Source organism: Oryctolagus cuniculus, chromosome 16, assembly GCF_051225735.1.
Source record: "Oryctolagus cuniculus isolate XC-2025 breed Fujian yellow rabbit chromosome 16, ASM5122573v1, whole genome shotgun sequence".
Lineage (NCBI taxonomy): Eukaryota > Metazoa > Chordata > Mammalia > Lagomorpha > Leporidae > Oryctolagus > Oryctolagus cuniculus.
This window is the reverse complement of record NC_142882.1, coordinates 69,132,614-69,154,745: the sequence shown is the minus strand read 5'-3', so window position 1 is coordinate 69,154,745 and position 22,132 is coordinate 69,132,614. Positions and strand designations below refer to the sequence as shown.

The 22,132-nt window shown below is 42.3% G+C and overlaps 1 pseudogene; it reads right to left on the bottom strand.

Annotated features, from left to right (window-relative positions):
• Positions 1–509: 509 nt before the first annotated feature.
• LOC149121805 (protein lin-28 homolog A pseudogene) lies at positions 510–21,121 on the bottom strand (annotated as a pseudogene).
• Positions 21,122–22,132: the final 1,011 nt, after the last annotated feature.

Genomic DNA, 22,132 nt, shown 5'->3' with positions numbered 1-22,132 from the left:
GGACAGTTCCCAGCACCCTGTCCCAGGATCGAGTTATGAGGAAACAAGATGTGGAAAACCCTGCCTTACTCCCGAGAGTCCCTCCCACAGGACGTAGTGGTTTGGGGGTTGGGTCCTGTCATCTGGTCCCACAACCAGTCTTCTCACCCTGGCTAGGGAAGTATTATTCCATATCCTTTCTTCAAAGGAACACTTCCCCCATCCAGGTGACTTTGCAAAGCTAGAGATTTGGCACGCGGGGCCTCAGATAAAGCATGCAGGCTACAGGGTGATACCCCCCCCCCCAAACCCCTTAATTGCATTTGGATATAGCATGGTTGCAATTCCCTGCCTCACTCCTTCCTCCCAGCATGAGGGAAAAAGGGGTGATGCTGTGAACCCCAGCCTGGGATACGTGGCAATGCCAGCTCCCCCCAACCCACCCTGTCCCCACTTTCTCCACTCTGCAGTTGATGCCTGCTCCTTGAAACTTCCTGATAGCCAAAAAATCAGCCCCCACCCCCTGTGGCTCAATTCTGGGCCTCGGGCAGCATGGCAGGGCTGTGGATCTCCTCTTCATCGTCCTGGAAGTAGGCTGGCTTTCCCTGGGCGCTGGGGGCCTGCTGGGCCTTCAGGGGGCACGAGGCCACCATATGGCTGATGCTCTGGCAGAAGTGGCACTTCTTGGGTTGGGGTGGCAGCTTGCACTCCTTGGCATGATGGTCTCGACCTCCACAGTTGTAGCACCTGTCTCCTTTAGATCTGCGCTTTTGCATGCTCTTCCCCTTTGGCCACCTCTCGCTGCTGATACAGAACACCCCACCAGGCCCGGTGACACGGGTGGATTCCAGGCCCTTGGCGGACTTCTTGAAGGTGAATTCCACTGCTTCACCCTCCTTCAGGCTCCGGAAGCCCTCCATGTGCAGCTTACTCTGGTGCACAAAGACGTCCACCGGGGGGTCGAGCGCGACCCCGGCGCGGGCGGTCATGGACAGGAAGCCGAACCCCATGCGCACGTTGAACCACTTACAGATGCCGGCCCCCGTGCAGCAGCTGCGGCTCGTCCGCTGCCCGGGCCGCGTCCTCCGGCGCCTCCTCGGGCGCCTTCTCCGCCGCCTTGGTGCAGGCACCTGCAAACTGCTGGTTGGACACGGAGCCTATGGTCGTCGGCAGAGCCTGCGGCCCCGGGCCCCTAGTCGGGCGGCTGCTGGCCCCAGAGAAGTCCGGAGGCCCTGACTGCTCTACTTCTGATCCAGCTCCCTGTTACTGGCCTGAGAAAAGCAGCGGAAGATGGTCCATGTGTTTGGGTCCCCGCCACCCATGTGGGAGACTCAGATTAAGCGTCTGGCTCCTGGCTTTGGGCTGGCCCACCCCTGGCCTTTGCAGCCATCTGGGGAGTGAACCAGCAGATAGAAGATCTCTCTCTCTCTGTCTCTCTCTCTAACTCTGACTTTCAAATGAATAAATAAATCTTTAAAAAGTGGGGACATTCCAAGCCAAATACCAGATATGCACTAGGTTAAAAGAGATGAAAATAAAATTGAAGATTAGAATTTCTTATGACTAAATGTCTTATTTTTAAAAATCTCTTCCTGATTGTTTGGTTTTTTTTTGTTGTTTATTTGTTTGTTTTACACTATTTTTTATTTTCTTTCTTTCATTTCCTGCTCCTTAAGGCATCATCAGTTTCCTGGAAGGAGTAGAGAATTCAACTACATTCAAAATGTACATTTTGGTATTTCTTTGCTTCTATCTTTGTGAGTTTGTAGTAATAAACTTATTTCAAATACCTTAAAAAAAAATCTCTTCCTGAGAACAAGATGTATTCTATGAGGATGAAAGAAAGTATAGAAATATGACCCAAACATGTCTAATGAGCAAAATACAGCAGCAGTTTTTGTTGCTGATTTTGTCTAATTGATGCAAGCTTATTTTTCTTTTCAATATGCAGAGAGACACTGTGTACTTAAAAATCCCCTACTTTGCCAGTGCCATGGCTCATTTGGTTAAACCTCCGCCTGTGGCGCTGGCATCCCATATGAATGCCAGGTTCTAGTCCCGGTTGCTCCTCTTCCAGTCCAGCTCTCTGCTGTGGCCCGGGAGGGCAGTGGAGGATGGCCCAAGTGCTTGGACCCTGCACCCCATGGGATACCAGGAGAAGCACCTGGCTCCTGGCTTCGGATGGATGCAGCACCAGCCGTAGTGGCCATTTCGGGAGTAAACCAACGGAAGGAAGGCTTTTCTCTCTGACTCTTTCTCTCACTGTCTATAACTCTATCTGTCAAATAAAAAAAAATATCCCCTACTACTTTTATTTCTACTTTCTCAAATTGTGTTGATAGTCAAGTCAGGAAATGGAAAACCCAGGAGTGAATAGGATTACTGGTCAAATGGGTGTGTCTTATAAATCAGAATATTTGCCCAAGGATATGACTCTCCTAATTTGTGAACACTTCAGTTATGTTATTGCCATGAGGTTATTTTTAGCTGTATTTTAAAAGTAATGGCATAGTTTGGGAACATTTGCCCCTTAACACATGACATTACCTAATATATTTGAATTATTTTTTCAGAAGGTCAGTGTAGAATAAGTTTTAGAAATAATAGGTTTTCTTGAAGGTTGACATGGATTAGGAAGGGAGAGGTGGGAGTGACACTGATTAACACCCTGGCCTCTCCCCCAACGTGGGCCTGGGATGCATTTGCTCACCTCAAAAAAGCCTGTGCCAGCCGCAGCCAATGAACATACTACCTGAAATACAGCTGGAATAAAGGCATTTCTGCTTCCCATCAGCACATCCTCAGAGCAGAAATTTAAAATGAACTATGAACCTTGAAGTCCTTACTAATGAGAATCTTACACTTGGAAAAGCAGTTTTTTTTTTTTTTTAAATAATTCATGACAAATTTGGGAAATCCCCTCCCCACCTCCTCTCTCCTGCCACCATCTCCTCCAACTTCCAGATTCAAGGCATTTGGTAACAATCTCTATTGTCTCTATCTCCAACCTGCCCAGAAATTATAATAGATAGGATAGGAAACTGAGCTAATAATGGCTATACTGTGAATGTATACTATACTGACCAGGAATTATATGTAAAAGTGCTTATTTAATGACCACCACAATCCCAGTTATTATTAGGAATACAGTACCTATGGAAAAACATGAGGTTTTAGAGATAATAGAGCAGTAGGAGGCACACCTAGGAAGTCAGTAACTTAGGTAACAAACTGAGGCCTCTCTGTGGGTCTGAGTGTGTGTGGCGCCCCTCTGGGTGGGCAGGCAAATGGAGCCCCTGCAGAGAGGAGGCAGAGGCGTGTCCAGGGTGTCTGTGAGTAGGTATATGGGTGGGTGGCAGACCCTGCATTTCTTTTTATTTTTTTTAAACTTTTATTTAATGAATATAAATTTCCAAAGTACAGTTTACGGATTACAATGCCTTCCCCCCCATACCTTCCCACCCACCCGCAACCCTCCCCTTTCCCGCTCCCTCTCCCCTCCCATTGACATCAAGATTCATTTTCAATTCTCTTTATATACAGAAGATCAGTTTAGCATATATTAAGTAAAGATTTCAACAGTTTGCACCCACACAGAAACACAAAGTAAAAATACTGTTTGAGTACTAGTTATAGCATTAAATCACAATGTACAGCACATTAAGGACAGAGATCCTACATGAGGAATAAGTGCACAGTGACTCCTGTTGTTGACTTAACAAAATGACACTCTCGTTTATGGCATCAGTAATCACCCTAGGCTCTCGTCATGAGTTGCCAAGGCTATGGAAGCCTTTTGAGTTCATTGACTCTGATCATATTTAGGCAATGTCATAGTCAGAATGAAAGTTCTCTCCTCCCTTCAGAGAAAGGTACCTCCTTCTTTGATGACCTGTTCTTTTCACTGGGATCTCACTCGCGGAGATCTGTTATTTAGGTCTTTTTTTTTTTTTTCCAGAGTGTCTTGGCTTTCCATGCCTGAAATACTCTCATGGGCTTTTCAGCCGGATCCCCATGCCGTAAGGGCTGATTCTGAGGCCAGAGTGCTGTTTAGGACATCTGCCATTCTGTGAGTCTGCTGTGTATCTCGCTTCCCATGTTGGATCGTTCTCTCCCTTTTTTATTCTATCAGCTAGTATTTGCAGACACTATTCTTGTTTATGTGATCCCTTTGGCTCTTAGTCCTATCATTATGATCAATTGTGAACAGAAATTGATCACTGGGACTAGTGAGATGGCATTGGTACATGCCACCTTGATGGGATTGAATTGGAATCCCCTGGTATGTTACTAACTCTTCCGTTTGGGGCAAGTCAGCTTGAGCATGTCCCGAATTGCACATCTCTTCCCTCTCTTACTCCCACTCTTACATTTAACAGCAATCACTTTTCAGTTAAGTTTCAACACCTAAGAATAACTGTGTATTGATTACAGTATTCAACCAAAAGTATTAAGTAGAACAAACATAAAAAATACTAAGAGAGACCCTGCATTTCTAAGCACATCCCCAGCAAGGTTTATTTCCCTACTCAGGAGTTTGCCTACAATTGTTGTGAGAACTCCAGCTGATTGCTTTGGATTTTTTTGTCCTGGGGCTAGTGTTTCTGTTAATATGGATTATCATGACTCTCTTCAGAAGCTTTAGAAAATATCTCCTTTAGTTAAACAACTATGAACCAATATTATCCCAAATTGCCTAATTTCAGCAGATAGTCCCCAACTTAGAAACACATTACCATGCAAAATTCATTTTTAGATGGTTGTTTAAAATTCAGACCACATTTTCAGAAATAGCATTATAAATGGCAGTTAGGTTTCCAGGCTACCTTATAAAAACTGACTTAATGCATAACATGGCTGAAATATTTTGTATTTATAACAAAAGCAGTTGGGAATAATGCTACTGTAATACTAGAAATTAATATAGGTAATAATGGTGTGCTAACTAGCTTTTACATAATTTGTATGGCCAATTGCTAGAGCTAACTCAGTATAATGTGAGAGCTAAGAGCTCACTCTGAGGCCAGAACTTCTGATCCAAATATGAGCTCTATGACTTACTATCTATGTGACCATGGGACAAGCTATGACTCAATAAGCCTCAGTTTACTCAGTCATAAAATGGAGGTAAAAACACTTCTTAAGATTGATGTGAGAATTAAATAAGATTACATGCATTATGCACAAGTATCATGGAGCTTGGCACCTACAAAGTGCCCAGAGTATGATACTGTCATATTTTGACCGATGCCTGTTCCTTAGTGAACATACTGAGCCAAGGACTTTCTATAACTTAAGGTGAATATCTCAGTGAAGAATAAGACCCATTTTTACAAATGCAATACTTGAGGTGCTCTGAGAATAAGCAATTTACCCAAAACCAAATAAAAATGTGTCAACTAGTCTTAGCCTCAAGATGTCCAGAAATTTGGTCAACCACCATTCTGAGTGTGTGTGAAGGTGTTTTTGGATGAGATTAATATTTGAATTAGTAAAATGAGTAAAGTAGATTCCTTTCTCCCCATGTGAGTAGGCCTTGTCTAACCCATTGAGAGTTAACAAAATATATCACAAAAAAAAAAAGACTGAGGAAGGAAAACTGTCTCTTCCAGAGCATCGTCTAGCTGGGACATGGGTCTTCTTCTGACTTTAAACTTAACTTTTCTGCAAACTGCAGATCTTGGGCTTTCTCGACCTCCAAAATTGCCTGAGACAATTGCTAATTATAAATATCTTTAGATAGATGCACATAGACAGGTGTATAGATGTATGGGAGGATGGATGGATACAGATACATATGTGTATATATATATATATATATGAGAGAGAGAGCGTATTAGTTCTGTTTCTTTGGAAAACTTAAATAAAAAGATACTTGAAAAAGTTCATGGAAAATGAAATAGAAATATGAGTTTATTTCAGTGCAAGAATTTTTGAAATCCTTGTATACAATGCTGCTTCAAAAGTATATGAAGGGCCGGCGCCGTGGCTCACTAGGCTAATCCTCCGCCTTGCGGCACCGGCACACCGGGTTCTAGTCCCGGTCAGGGCGCCGGATTCTGTCCCGGTTGCCCCTCTTCCAGGCCAGCTCTCTGCTGTGGCCAGGGAGTGCAGTGGAGGATGGCCCAAGTGCTTGGGCCCTGCACCCCATGGGAGACCAGGAGAAGCACCTGGCTCCTGCCACTGGATCAGCGTGGTGCGCCGGCCGCAGCGGCCATTGGAGGGTGAACCAACGGCAAAGGAAGAGCTTTCTCTCTGTCTCTCTCTCTCACTGTCCACTCTGCCTGTCAAAAGAAAAAAAAAAGTATATGAAAATGTATGCTATGAAAAAACTGCATGGATTTCAAACTTCTAGCACCAAAATAAACTTAACTTTGAATTCCATTTTCCCTGAAATTTTTCAAGTACCCTCAAACAGTCACATAGATGGAAGGTGAATGAACAAAGACTGGCACCCAGGTCTAAAGGTTTGGAAGCCAAGAATCCTCAGAGATCTATCTAGCTGTGACTCCCCTTGGTCCGTCCTTTGAACTGCCCAGTTCTTATATTCTGTAAGGCAGCATTGCCCAAGGCAGGGATGGAGCAATTAGCATTATCTGGGCCTGAAAGGGGAGGACAAATGGCTGGGAAGAGCATTCCAAGCTGAGAAATCTGTGAGCCAATGCAGCAATGGCCCCCAATTCTTATCAATTATTGCTTAACTCAATGTTGGAGTTCCACCAAGGTTAAGTTGGAGACTCCTTTTAACTTACTCCAAAATTTGACGCCAAGAGTAGAAAATCCTGCCAAGTTCAGATGACTTTAGGGCCTCCAACACCATGCCTGGCACACAGTAGGTATGTGATAAATGCCATTAACACCGAATAAGCCATCACATCACTTTTATATAATTTCTTCTGCCACTTCCAATGACTTCAGCTTCCCCAGGAAGTGGTGATGAAACATTTGATTTCCAGAGGTTCCCTGACTGGCAGAAGTCCACATCACCATGATTTAACTTGAGAATGATTCCATGTTACAAAGCAGGGGAAAGACATGGTTTTGCTAACTATCAGGGCCAAGACAGAGTTTTTTATTTAAAATGTAGTACTCCCACACTGAACCCACAACTCTTCAACTTTTCTGACCAGAAGGAATTTCTATCTTGCTTTACTACCTAGATTCTTAGATTTTAGATTTCAGGAATTGATCCTCTTCATAGAGTATCAAACTATCTTCAACACAACACAATGATATGTCTATTCATTTGAATGTCTCTGAAGCTTCAACTCAGAAACTTGGTTCTATTCATCTCTCTCTTGACTCAGAGCAAAGTCTTTAGAATATAATCATTACAGGTCATGCTTAACAAAACCTCAACATGCTGAAACATGATATGGTTTTTGAAAATGTGGATTAAAAAATGAATTCAGTCTAAAAATTCAATGCAATATATAAGGATTAAGAAAATTTGTAAAACACAACAACAACAACAACAAACAACAACAACAACAAAAGGTAAAATTCAGACAAATCTTTCTTGAGTAGTACTAAGCCAAGAAAAACCTATGGCCGTTCTGGTTGTAACCTTCTCTGTTTTTTTCTACATCATTATTTCCATGTTTGCTTAGTATGAAAATTAAAAGAGATCTTGCTAGTATATTAACATGAGGTTCAAAACAGTAGTGTGAGCTGTTCCATCCACTTCCTTAGACCTTTCACACTGCTTTGCTGCCACCACTGACATGCCTGCTTCTGCTGGCCCTGAGGGTGCCACGTGGCCACGCAATGAGGGCTGTAGCTTCTCTATCAACTATCATAACTGCATTTCTTGCTTATGAAAATCCTGGAGAATCCAGGATGCTGAAAACACTGAACTCACAGTTTCTCCACTGGAATTCATTAGTTTCGTGTTGTTTCCTAGGCTTCCTGACTGGTTGAGGTCAGTTTTGAAAAGGTGACAATCTTATCTATTCAAACCCAGCTGCCGTGTCCTTTCTTCCCTTCCTCAGGCTTTTTCTCTGTACAAAACTTCTGACACTGAAGTAGATATTTGTACATGGAAATGATACACGGAATGCTGAGACGGGAATCTCTCCCCTTATCTACCTCCCTGTGGCTGCTGACAACAGAGATATATACCTTCTGGGGTTCGTCCAACACATGAAAGGTTAGAACATCCATATATCACCCACTACTTTCTTTCAAAAAGAGTTTCCTAATTTTTGCAATCGCTTGGCAGGTCTATATTTCACTGCTTTATCCACAACTCTCCCTCCCCCACTGATTGCTGATATAAATGTGGGTAGCAACGAATCATTCGTAAGTCTTATGCCTGGGTTTTATAGTGGCTCCCGACTATTTTGTCACAAAAACTACACATGAAATAGGCTCCACAATGAGTGAGGTAAATACAGGTCTTGTAGAACCCAATGAACTGATGTCTAGAAATACGTTTTTCATCTGTGTACAGTCTGTTGGCAAAGCATACGATTTTTTTCATGAGCTTATGTGCTCAATTACCGAGTTTTACTGCAGTTTAAGTTATTTTGTTTCTGACCCACAGTTATAGAGACATGTGGCAATTGTTCAATTTATATTTTTGACTTAAGTTTTCTTCTTCTATGAATAAGAACAGAGGTAAACTTTTCAAATAATTTTTATTTATATAAAGTAGGCACATTTCATGTATTTCACATGTATAGATTTAGAAGCATAGTGATATTTTCCACCCTAACCTTCCTCCTGTCCATGTTCCTGTTCTCCTCCTCCTTCCTTTCTTATTGTTTCTTTTAATTTTTACAATGACATAATTTCTGCTTCTTTTTAAAGATTTTACTTATTTATTTGAGAGGTAGAGTTACAGAGAGAGAGAGAGAGAGAAAGAGCAGAAAGGTCTTCCACTCACTGGTTCACTTCCCAAATGGCTGCCCCAGCCAGAGAGGGGCAGATCTGAAGCCAGGAGCCAGGAGCTTCCTCCAGGTCTCCCATGCGGGAGCAGGGGCCCAGCTCTTGGGCCATCTTCCACTGCTTTCCCAGGCCATCAGCAGAGAGCTGGAATGGAAGAAGAACAGCTGGGACATGAACCAGCACCCATATGGGATGCCCACATCACAGGCGGAGGCTTAATCTATTGTGCCACAGCACCAGCCCCTTCAATTTCTTTTATAATTATAAGCTTAACCCTCCACTAAGTAAAAAATTTAGCATATAGTGAAAAGAAAAAACTGCTGTTCCTCAACAGTAGAGACAAGGGCTTGAACAATAATCAATCTCAAAATGTTAATTTCTGTCATATACATTACTTTTTGTAATAGTTACCACAGATCAGGGAAAACATACGATGTTTAGGGACTGGCTTATTTCACTATGTATAATGGTTTTCAGTTGCATCCTTTTTGTTGCATAAGACAGGATTTCATTCTTTTTTACAGCTAAGTAGCATTCCATAGTATATATACATCATATTTTCTTTATGCAGTCATCAGTTGATGGTCATCTGGGTTTATTCAAAAGTTTAGCTATTGTGAATTAGAAGTAGATTTAAAGTAAGATTTTACCAGTAAAAATCAACAGTTTGGTATAGTTTGGAATAGACCAATTGTACACATAGTATGTTGGTGCTTAGCCATTGCCTATTGAAATGTGAAATTGCCTCTCAAAAATATTTAGGATGATTCTCTACCCCATTAATAAATGGCTCCCGAGAGAAGGATAAAATGTAAACCTCAACATATGCCAACAGCAGGCATAGATATGAAGAGTCATTCAGGCTTGATTAAAGTTATCACATTCTGTTCCCTCGCTCTGCCATCCTTTAGAAGTAGAGCAATGCCTGGCAGAACTAACAGCAAAGAAAGCAACTTTCAGACAAAGTCACACATCTAGATAAATAGTGCCTGCCAAATACACTGACTTAAATGGCTATCCACACATCCCAGGGACTTACTCAACTTCTCTAGAATTCCTCTTTTGAGTCGGTCTGAGTCATCCAGAAAAATTATGCTTGCAAATTTATAATCAAATCTACTTCTAAGGACAAAGGTCTATTTTAATTGGCTACATTCTCCAAACTGGAAGTACTTGGGGATTATACATAAGTCTACTAGAAACAGTCAAATGAATGTGATAACATAGTCCTTTCATTATTGCCTGTAGATTATGTTCCTATGATGACTCCTACAACTTGAAATGTCCAGGCACCTTTGGAGGAGCAGTGAGGAAGGCCTACCATGGTTCTGTTTGTGTCAAAACAGCCAGTGGAAAATAAAATTCTTAAGAAAGGCTATCCACTGAAGCTAGTTCAAGGACCAACTGTCGGTATCAGAGGAGAGGGCACCTCTGAATCTTGTGCAATAGCTGGCACCTAGTAAAGTTTCTCCTTAGTAAGAAGAGAAACTTAAATTGAAACTGCAAAGTGCTACTTCACTAAATGTCTAAAAGTTCTCAACAGTGGAGTATGGGGTAGCTACCCAAACAGAGGAATGGAAGCTTATCTCCCAGTTTGGAACTATTCAGGAAGCACACATCAGAACCATCCATGTAATAAAATCATTCTACACATACCTTCCTTCAATATTGAAAACAATTGTTCCTGGAGCCTTTTCTAGAGAATATAAATTGTCACAAGAGTTTTTATATCACAGAAGCACTATAGCAGTGTGGTTAAGAGACACACTTTGAAATGAAACTTTTAAGTTCTGAGTACCAGCACCATGACTTGCTGTAACTATGATTTAGGGCTAGTCACTTATCCACTGTAAGACCAAGTTTCCTATTCTACACCGGAAAAGGAGTTGATAAAATACTGCATTATCTGAATTTCTGGACTGCCCAACATTAACCCTAGGGAATTAAATATGCCTCTAATTTCCTGATAAATTTACCAATTGATAAGGAAAGGCTCCCAGCTGTTCAGATATTATACAGTAATGTATGCCTGTATATTACTCCTTAAGATAAAAATTTATCAGTGTTAAAAACAAACAAGCAGGAGCCGGCGCCGTGGCTCAATAGGCTAATCCTCCACCTTGCGGCGCCGGCACACCGGGTTCTAGTCCCGGTTGGGGCGCTGGATTCTGTCCCGGTTGCCCCTCTTCCAGGCCAGCTCTCTGCTATGGCCAGGGAGTGCAGTGGAGGATGGCCCAGGTGCTTGGGCCCTGCACCCCATGGGAGACCAGGAAAAGCACCTGGCTCCTGCCACTGGATCAGCGTGGTGCGCCGGCCACAGCGGCCATTGGAGGGTGAACCAACGGCAAAGGAAGACCTTTCTCTCTGTCTCTCTCTCTCACTGTCCACTCTGCCTGTCAAAAAAAAAAAAAAAAAAAAAAAAAACAAACAAACAAACAAAATGCTTTAAAGATCTGCCCTCTGATTCCTTCCTGTGACTCTCCATCCCTCCTGGGAGCAACAATTGTGGTTTGAAACAATGGCAGTTATTACATTTGACTTACCTCCATATTCTCTATATCTCTTTTAAAAATCCTTCTCTTTTCTTCTACAAACTTTATACTGTTTCTTGATTTTCCTTATTTGTATGTTTAACATTCGGTTTCTTTAATCTCTTTCTTACTATTCCTGGGACTACCTATCACCCATGCTTTGGAAATTTTCTAGATAGATGGAAAAGGGGGCAAGTAAATTCACTTATTTTATCATTTCTTTCGTGGAAACCTGTTCTCTTATCTCCCTGCCTCCAATCATGTAATCCTTCAAACTATAGCAAGAATAATTTTTCTAAAGACAAAAGTGAAGATTTCTCTTCTCATCCTCTTTTCTTTCACTATTTCCATTTCCATGATTCCCCAGTGTCTTTAAGCGGAAAGTCACACTTCTTCCCATGACATACACCATTCTTTCTACCCTTTGTGATCTGGCTCCTTCCTCCTGCTTGATTATATTGCTTTCTCCATACTGAAGCTCCCATAGCACTTCAGCCTTCAACATATCACTTGCCCTCTTGCCTTGGACTCTTCTCTCATGCCGCTTGCTGGGACTCCAGAGTCTCTGGCTACTCTTCATTCAAGACCAATTAAAGAGCCAACACAGATCCTGCTTCTTCCAGAAAGACTTCCTTGACTTCCTGTTACTCCCTGGAGTCATAGATGATCTTAAGGATTTATGACAGTGATAAACAGTGAGCATATGAAAGCACACGACACACCATAGATTTTTTATAAATGTTCTTTTCAAGTAATGAGGAACAATGCTGAACATTATCTAGTCTTGCTCCTGTGTTGCCTTTCAGAGTTTCTTTTAAAAATTATTCCCTTTTTGTGAACCTATTGCTGTTCTGTTCCTTGTTGCAACACACTGAGCATGTTGTCAGGTGCATGAATTACTATCCAACTGAAATTTATTTTCACAATCATTCTTATCAGTCCTTTATTCCAAGATAAATGTGGCCTTATCTATACCCTTAAACAGATAGGGTCCTAGGGATCTTTGTAGAGGTCTCTTCCAGCTCTAACATTCTTTGATTGCAAAATTTATTTTTTTAAAACTCCTTAACACAGATGAAGTCAAATTTCTGGAACCCGATTATACAATTTAAAGATTATCTAGGGCCTTAGTTCCTTCTCCTCCTCCCTTCTCCTCCCCTTTGCTACATGCTCTTTAGTCATCTTTACAACTCATAAACTCCTCCAGGCAGGGAGGTGGAAAGAAGAAGCAATGCTAACACAACAGACTGGGTAAAATGCGTGATGAGAGAGCTCGAAGCTCTTGGATGAAAAAGATTTTTCAGCTTCATTATACCTCTACTCCTTTAGCCTGAATAAAAATAGGTTAGCTAGAAATTTGCTATGCTTTTCTTATTTTTTTCAAAAATAAAAAATGTTTCACACAAATAACTCATTAGCTTCCTACCATGACACTTCCTTACTTGGTATTCCACTGCAATGTCCTCTATCCAACTTTCAACCTTCTCTCCTTACCTGAGCTGTCTTAGGGTTTGTCTGCCCTGCTTCCTGCTCTGGGCCCATCACACTCACATCCTTCTATTTGAGTAAAATATGGAACGAAGGACACAAGGACTTGCAGGCTTGGAACATTTAGCTGTGTCAACCAGGCATCTTGTATTCCCTAAGGAAACCTGCTTGAAATTGCCAGCAAATGCTATAAAGAGATCTCCTCATTGTAATGTCTGAAACTGACCTGGAGATTTTATGTAGAACTCTGCAATGTCAGCAGCTGCTTAGCTACACATATTCCACACACAACCTCTTTTATAGCTTTGACTTAGAGCCAACTTCTGTTTCCAGCTCCAGTGCCAAAAGTGATGGCTGCTGAAGTTCAGACCAGCTCATTCTGCCCTAGAACTTTCTTTTCATTTCAACTGACAGAGGCAGAGCCCTGGTATACTTAATTATCCCAGACAATATTGTGATGCTGCTTGCAGAGTCAAGATTGGGTCCTGGCAGCAACCTGAATACTGCTCTTCCCATGGCTCCACTACCCTGGCTCTACAATTTGTCGTAGGTATCTTCACAACAAAGGGTTCTGGCAAGACCAACCAGGGAGTCCAGTCCTGATTTGAGTTTAACCATTACCAACTTGCTTTCTTTCTAGCAAAGAGTGCTTTGGCAAAGATCACTAGGCTTGAGTTAGGGGTGAGGGGCATGCATGTCATTTGTGATCAAAACCTTTCCTAAACTGTTTAACATCCTATGCCACCTCCTAATACAGCAGCCCCAGGGACTGGTCTGGATGTCAGCCAGTGGAGTATGAGAGGAAAGATCAGCTCAATGGTCCACTGCAGAGAGGACAGAAGCCTTAACCTAGTGAACCTGCTTTTGGCTGATGATGGCAACATCCAAATTGTGCTCCATGCACGTATCTTACTTCACATAATCTTCATCATGGTCCAATTTGTTTATGGCTCTGTTTTGCAGCAGTCTTATCCCCATTTTACAAATACAGGGAACACAGAATGAAGGGATCCCCCCTTTTTTTTCAGTCATATAGCTGGCAAGAGGCAGGACTGAAACTTGATCCATAACAACTTATCTTCAGAGTCTGAATTTGTACCAGTGTTTTATACTGTTTCTTGGGACTATTACAACATGGTGTTACCCAATGTTCTTCAGTCACCTCTATGAGCAATAGTTAGAAACTCAAGTTCAATGAAAATCTATGCTACACATAAAACCTGCCAGGACATAGCCATCCTTACTTCTAGGTTGATGGTTGGATGAGTTCTGCCCTTACCTCAATGGGTCATCGCAAGTATCTTCCCAAAGCCTCACGCTGAGCAAGACCCTCAGGACCATATAGTCTTGTAGGAGACATAGGCTCTAAGCAAATTGCTACAATTGAGATGAATGCTATAAAGAGGAATTTATAAGACCCTATGGTAAGTCACAATGAAAATCCCATTTCAGAGGATCCACTGGAAGATGGAAAATGAACAGGAGTTAGCCAGTCTTGTGAGGAGAAAGGCAAGAGTGCTTTAAGCTGGGGGGAAGCATGTTCAAAGCCTGGAGGCCCATGGAAGGCAGTTAACTGGTGCCCCAGCTACTTGGAGTATGAATCATCTGGCTATGACTTCTACCCTTTCTGTTGGCATCCGAGGAGTGTGTAAACTGAGCCAGACTGACTCAGAAACTCTTTGTCTCATCCCCAGTCAACTTGCATTCCAGTTCATATGTCTTGTGGAGTTGTGTGGAAGTTTAGAGCTGAATTTTGGGTGTCAGTCACTCTTAAGAGGTGTGTGGGTTGGTGAAGAGCAGACTGACTACGAACTTCTGTGGATTCAGTGATCCCTGAATGCCATGATGGAGTTCTACATAAAATTTTTTTAAAAATCACCAAGCTCTTCATTTAGAGAAAGAAGCCGAGCATCCCAGTTAATTGTAACTATGTGATTTTATGTCAAGTTTTTTTTTTCCCAAAGAGTTTCTTGTTCAGTAACATTTAAAATCTTGAGGGAAAAACGTGCTAGAGGATAGAGATGGACTATTCATTAAGAATAAATGGGAACAGTCCTGATATACTTTATTTCTGGAGACCTAAGTTCTTACTATCCTTATGAAAGTTTCTTTCTTTAAAATGAAGACATCACCTCTGTAAACACATTAGGCTGTTGTCTGTTGAACATCTCTGTGCAGATTAGCTAACCAGATCACTTCTCACAAGGACTGAGAACCAGGTGAGACAGGCAGAGGCAATGGAGTAGCTATTCCTGTGGGTAAGACAGGAAGGAGAATGATGCATCCCAACATCCTTCAAACATCTGATGCTACTTGCACCACAGGTGCAGTGCCAGCCCCTGGAAAATGCTTGCCTAGCTGAAGGCCATAGAGGTACTGCAGTTTCTTGAGGCAAGAGGCAAAGGAGAGGAAGAGAGACTAAACAGTGAGCTAAGAGTGCCGAGGACAAAGTGCACCTGCTTCCCAGTGTATGCTGGGAGTGGATGGGGCGAAGAGCCCCAGCATGCAGGAAGCAGCGCTGACACCAGGAAGATAATAAATGTTCTGAGATTTCAGCACCATTGAAGAGCTCTACCACATCACTGCCTGGCCTTCATTCTCTCTTTGATTCATATTTCTTCTCTGCTATGGAATCATTTGGTTCTTGAGCCTATAAAATTACTGAATGATTTCTTTCTGGTCAGATTCTTTTTAGCTCCACACAGACTGCTCTCTGGTAATGAAAACCAGGTTTCCTGTTACAGTGCACTTTACATTCAGGTAACATGTTGCTGTCTGGAACGTGCAAGTGTTGAGTTTGAGTCATATTTTCCACACTGATGCTAAGCCTTCATGCTTCCTATGTCTGGTGTTGAAGGGGAGACGAGGAAATAAAAAACTGCAGCCGGGCCAGAACATGTATTTCCCACCCAAAGGGTTAATTGGCTTCCAGAGAGAACAAAGAGGTGGAGCTACTGTGACTGCTTCCGGAGCACAAGAGACAAGTGAGGAGCTTTGAAGTCACCTCAGGAAGGGCTCTGTGAAGGTGGGGAATGGCCCTGTCTTGCCACGGTGTCCTGTGTGGAAGGGAAGCTTGAAGATGTCATCTCATTTCCTACATGTCTGATAACCAGATTCAGAGCTGCCTTCAAAGAGTCACAGTCGCTAACTACAAATGGTAAATTGGGAAGGAAATCATCACTAGGAAATACTTTCTTCAGGGAATATCGAAAGGAAGAACAGAGATAGTGGGAAAAGGCCAAAAACCAGCAAATGACAAAATCTCATGCCAATATGAAATTATTTTTGTTTGCACAGTAACAAGATGCTCTTTTGTTCCAGAAAATGTTGAATAAACTTCAAACATTGTTACTAGGACTCACTTGGTAAGGATTATTTTTCCTTCCTTCCAAAAACAATGATTCAGTAAAGAATCTTTGAATATATACACTTACAAATATATACACATAGCATTCACATATATACACTACAATACACACATATATCCATACATACACATATAACACACACATTGCCTTGTATACATGCATGTACATAAATATACACATGCATACACATAAAATACACACATACACGTATGCGAGGCATACACAGATGTACATATGTAACACATGAGTGTATACTATACATGTGTACATCTATACAAGTACACATCTGTACATATACAAGGGTACTGAAAGAGTTTATAGAAAAATTGAATTAAAGGGGCAGTTTATTTTGGTGCAAAAAATTTTGAAATCCATGTGCCTGAGGAGTCTTCAACAATTAAAGGAAAATCTGTATTATAAAAAAAAACCTATGCACAGATTTTAATTCTTTGAATCAAAATAAACTTATGTTTTCATTTCATTTTTCTAATAACTTTCTGAAGTAGTCTCACATATGAAAGGTGGGGTAGGGAGGGAGAATTGCAAAAACCTAATAGTAATGTGAATCCATCTTCTCAGGAAAAATATAAAATTATCTTTGAGTTAGAAAAATACTTCAGGAGAAATCTTGAAAGGCTGCTTGAGCATGGCTTGGACGCGAAAGAGAACAACAGGAATTTGACCACCACAGCATGGAAGAGAAGCCCCTGAAGAGGGAGAGGCCCAGGAGCTAGGCAGGACAGGCCAGTAAGGAGCTTGCTAAGGACTGAACTTACATTTGTTCCTTGCCTGATGCTGCAGTTCTTCTCAGTTACCCCCAAACTTTACAATCCACTCCTCGTGTGTTGACTTTTGTGAGAAATAAAAGGAGAATGGAAGAGTGGCAGGAAGGGGGTCACCCGAGCAGGGAGGAAAGGGGCCAGCAGGCTGCCACTGAGAAAGCCCATTTGGAAGTGACAGCAGATGGTGATGGGAAGGGGAGACACTTGGGAGACTGGTACACTCATTCAGTTGCATCCTCTTGGAGTCAGAAGTATATCTCAGCAGCCACTAAACCCCTCTGCTACCCTCCCATGTTTGTCCTTTGCCCTGTGTGAGATGCTGAAGAGGTGGGCAGCTAGAGAGTCTCCTGGGTGTGAAGAGTGAATGTTTGTGTGGATGCAAAGAGGAATTTGACCCCTAGAGGGTGATCACACCATATGTTAGAGGGGAGGGCAGCAGGCAGGCGGAAACAAAGGTAAGAAAACACTCCGTGTCCCTCGTGTCAGTTCCAGCTGCTGGGTAGTGTGTCTTTGTGGTTACAACGGCCTCTATTTGGTCCTATTCCCAGAGTGGATTTCATAGCAGATTCTTCTCTGGACTGGGGGTCTGCTACCTTCACAATGCAAAGAGCTGGAAGCCCCAGTCACAGAGGAGAGGGCCAGGAGTGAGGCTGGCAGGGCTGGGTCTTTCTGCAGCAGAGCCCAGCAGTCTCTGATGAGAACAGGCTTTTGCAGGCACTGTTATTGCAGTTAGGCAGACCATGCACATGGGAGGGAAAGAAGGTGGACGGCTCTCAACAGGATTTGGAGTCTGCTACCTAAGAATTGGAGCAATGAAGGAGACAAATCTGTCAACAGAAATCGGTGCAGCTCCCTAGTATTCTGAGACCCAGAGTTGAAAATGGGGTCTAGAACACCACCATGCAGTCTCCCCACGTCCCTGCTTCCTTGCAGCTGGTGATGAAGCTGGCCTCCTGCTTCTGAGCTGAGGAGAGCTTGTGGGCCCACAAGGTCTCCTCTTAGAACCAGCAGACTGCAGTTGTCCCTTGCATCCCCCAGTGGAGAACAGAGGCCAGTGTGACACATGCAAGTGGGTGAGAAAAGGCTTATTCTATTGGCTGTTGCAGCCATTTGAAGGGTGAACCAGCATATAGGAGCACTCACTCACTCTCTCTCAAATAAATAAAATTTTTTAGAAACTAAGAAACAAAGCAAGACAGAAGCAAAAAATTAAAACTTTCGAAAATACTATTTGCACTGGAATAGCTTCCATAGATTTTCGGTCCCGTCTTTCCTGTTTCTACCTACTTGTAGCCCAGACATAACTGTATGGATCTGTGCTGAAATAAATGTTAGCATGAGGAACATCTACTATATAGGTGGCAAAGGAAAAAGAAAAGAAAATTCATAACATAACCAAAAGTCATAAATAAATAACTCCACTTATGTGATTTACGATAGATTTTATATAAAAAGTACCCTCAGAGACAAGAAATAAAATGAGAGAAACCTAACTGGAAAAGCTGATACATGACTTTTCTTGAAAATCTCTGATATTAGTTTTCTTTGTTTGTTGGACTATACTCACATTTGAAAGTACTAAAGTTCTGTTAAAAAAAACTGAATATTGACAAATTTTGTTTTGTTTTGTCTTATTTTGAGTCTGACCAGTGTTTAAACCTAAACACCAGCAAATATGCTAACTAAACCATGATACAATCTTGAACAATTACATGGATGCCTACTGGCTTTTCTGGGACACCTTTGTTCATGCCAAGAGCTGTCACTGTGTGGATGTAGATGAATTATTTTCTGGGAGTAGGAAGTAGAGAAAAGCAAAGGACATCTCCCTCGTTTCTTTAACCTTGGGGAAGAGGATAAATCTGGTTTTGGCATCTCTCTGAGGAAAAAAATATCTTGACACATACATAGGGCTCTTGGAGAAAGCTTAGTATCCATTGGCAAGAAAGGGCAAAGATTATGAATACAGCTAAATAATCGGCATAGCGTTGAAATGCCTGCCTATGGCAGACTGCACACTGGGATATAAATCATGCTGCTTGCCACATACAACACATCAGCTCTAGAGCATGATGCCAGCTCTTCTAATGAAATGCTTTTTATGAAGTTTGTGTACGTAGATTAAAGCAGTATTGCTAAGAATTATGTCCGTAATTCAATTTTGAGAACAGACTTAAGTGGACAATACCACATCATGAATGCTAAGCTTTTCTCTGATGAGATGAAGGTAGACGAGTGATTGATCAATGTATTAAGTGTGCAAGAAATCTACACCCTTCCCTGAGACGTCAGGGGTACCTGGTGTGAATTTGTTCATCCGTCCTGGCTCCTAAGATTTGTTCCCAATTTGTTCTCAAGCCACAATGTTCAAAACTCTCTTGGGGGCAGTGACTGGGAGAACTTTGCCAACTCTGGGGAGAAATTATTTCTCCAGAATCACTTCTTATTCCCCAGAGTGTAGTAATTTGCTAAATTTTTCTCAACATTGAAGTTAAAATCTCTTTGATATCTCCTCTGGACTTTTTCTTCAAACAGTTTATGAGAAAAACAAGGCAAAAGGCAAGTTATTTTGTTCATCCTCATGCTATCTGGAGAATAATTTTCTATGTTTCTCTCCAAGTGTTCCTGGCCCAGAATCTGAGAAAGGGGATATCTCTCTTCCTGAAAGACTGTATAGCCAACACAACTTGAGCTTGTGTATTGGGGACAGGTATGTAGAAAATCCTAGAAGAGGTAAAGTGAATCAAATGGGCAGAGTTTAAAAGCCCCCAGTTACCTGTGTAGTTGGCTTAGCTCTGTTCTGATTTTTTTTTTCAGTGATGTTATTTGAGGGTCAAATTCCTAGGCTCTCCGGTGTAAATAAATCTACTAGTCTACAACAGCAGGCACAACACCGTATATAGAATCCAAGAGAGGTTTCCCTTTGATGAAAAAAAAAGTTCAATGTTTATACAAAATTCTGTAGGCCTGGATACCATTAACTTTAAACAATTAATAAAAGTGACACTAGGACACAATAAATTCTGGTTTTCAAAGAAACAATTTGACTTTATACATTGCTTCTGCCTCACTGGTGTTTGAGATGAAAGGGATAGTAATTGAAATGAAACTCATCAGCATTAAAGGAGGCCTCATGGTGAGAAGCAGAGGGGGGCAGTGGTGAAGAAAGCCCTTGAATCCTGTAACATGGGGTAGGGGCTTAGGGATGGAGGAAAGCAGCCACTGGGATAAGCTGTTACTTAGGACCAAGACCTGGGGCTGGTAAAACTATTGAAGGTCTTAAAAAGATAAGTAAATAAGTGATGGATTAACTTTTGTTCAGTTCCATTAAAAAAAAAACCTTATATTTTGACTTGAGAGGTTTCTAAAAACTGACTTTAGAAGGTATCAGAAAAAAAATTGTATGAAAACTAGGAATAACGAACATGTAACTAAGCGGTTTCAAGTTTTCTCAAGATGCTGGGGTTCTTTTGGAATGGAAATAGTTGTAACAGCTGATATTTGCTGGGTGCTCAGTGTATGTGGTGCGCTGTTCTCAATGCCTTCCGTGCCTGTATCATTCCATCTTTACTGGAACACATCTCATCTTCCACAGCTAATCTTACCTTCCTCACCTTTCTCCCCGCCAATCAATTCTCCACAGAGTAGTTGAAAGATCTTTTCAAAGCAAATCTAATTTTGTTATTCCCTTGGTTCCAATCTTTCAATCTGCTCCCATGGCTCTGGGTAAAATGTGCAGCATCAGTTTGGCTTCCAGTGAGCTGTCTGATCTGCGGGCACTTCCTGCAGCATCTGGAGCAGGCCTTCCCCATCTTGGGGGTCACATGGCGCTGGCCTTTATGGCAGCCATGTACTCACACTTCTCTCACATGAAAGTTGTTGCCCACACTGGGTCTTTACCTGGCTGCTCTGATTTCCCTCCACCAGCCAGGACGAGCTCTTCCATGTTTCTCAAATCACAGTTAAAAAACCTTGTCCTGGAGCAAAATGTTCCCAACTGCACCAGAGAAGGGCGGTTCCACACCGCATGCTGTCGTTGCAACTGCAGCTCTCCTGTGGTCCTTGTCGCTATGTAGTCGTTCATTTTGGGGGTGACACATTGGCTCAAGCATGCTACTTCTGTGAGGCAGGAAGCACTATGAAAGCAGGGTCTCCTCTGCTTTTGTTTAAAACATTTTTTCCAGTTCCTGGTCCAAAGTCTGGCATTAAAAGGGTTTTGATAACATTGATTGGATAGATAGATGGATGCTGAATAAAATCAAAGACCAAACTGCCTTCCTCTGCACTTGAGAGTCTAATTCTCCAGGGAATCAACATTTTACATGGAAAGAAGCCACATACACTCCCAGCTGGTTTGTTTTTAACAGGCTACCCTCTTTTTCGTTTGTTTGTTTGCTTCCTTTAGGAACTGCAAACTGCAGTAATTCAAGCTCTGCTTTTGCACTGTGAGAGGACTTTGCCTGATCGTGTCTGTGAGCAATGGACAGACTGGGGTTAGAATCTGTGACTCATCAACTGCATTTTCCCCCAAGGCTCACATTGCCCACAAAATCCTTCCTCTTTCCAATACATTTCAGTTGCTTGCTACTTCAGCTCCATGTTCTTACTGTAATTGAATCCTTCCTGCATTTTTATGAAAACTCCTTTGCTTTGAAGCTCGCATTTGGTTTCTACAACATGGCCCGCTCAGCCCCCGTTACTGTATCATGTTCCCTAAAGAGGCAGGTACCTGGCCAAAGTTTTCCTCTTCGACCCAACTCCTATCTTCTGGGAGCTTTCACGGTTCAGGAGGCTAGTTCATTCTTCTGGCAGCTCCCCCTGCCTATCACTACCACAGTCACCGCTGGACTCACCACACCTCAAAATCAGCTTCCGCCTGCATTCCCAGACACGTTCCCCCACCTCACTCTTCCTCCTGTTGCAGCAACTCCTCAACTACCACTGGCAGCAACACCACTTGCAGCCCCATCTCTCTTCCATTTTTAGTAGTGAGCACCCTGTGCTTTCTTTCCAGGCTTTCGTCTCTCCAGAGAACCTGCCCTGAACATTCTAGACTCTGGGTCAATCCCAACATGCTTCATCTCTACTTCTGTAT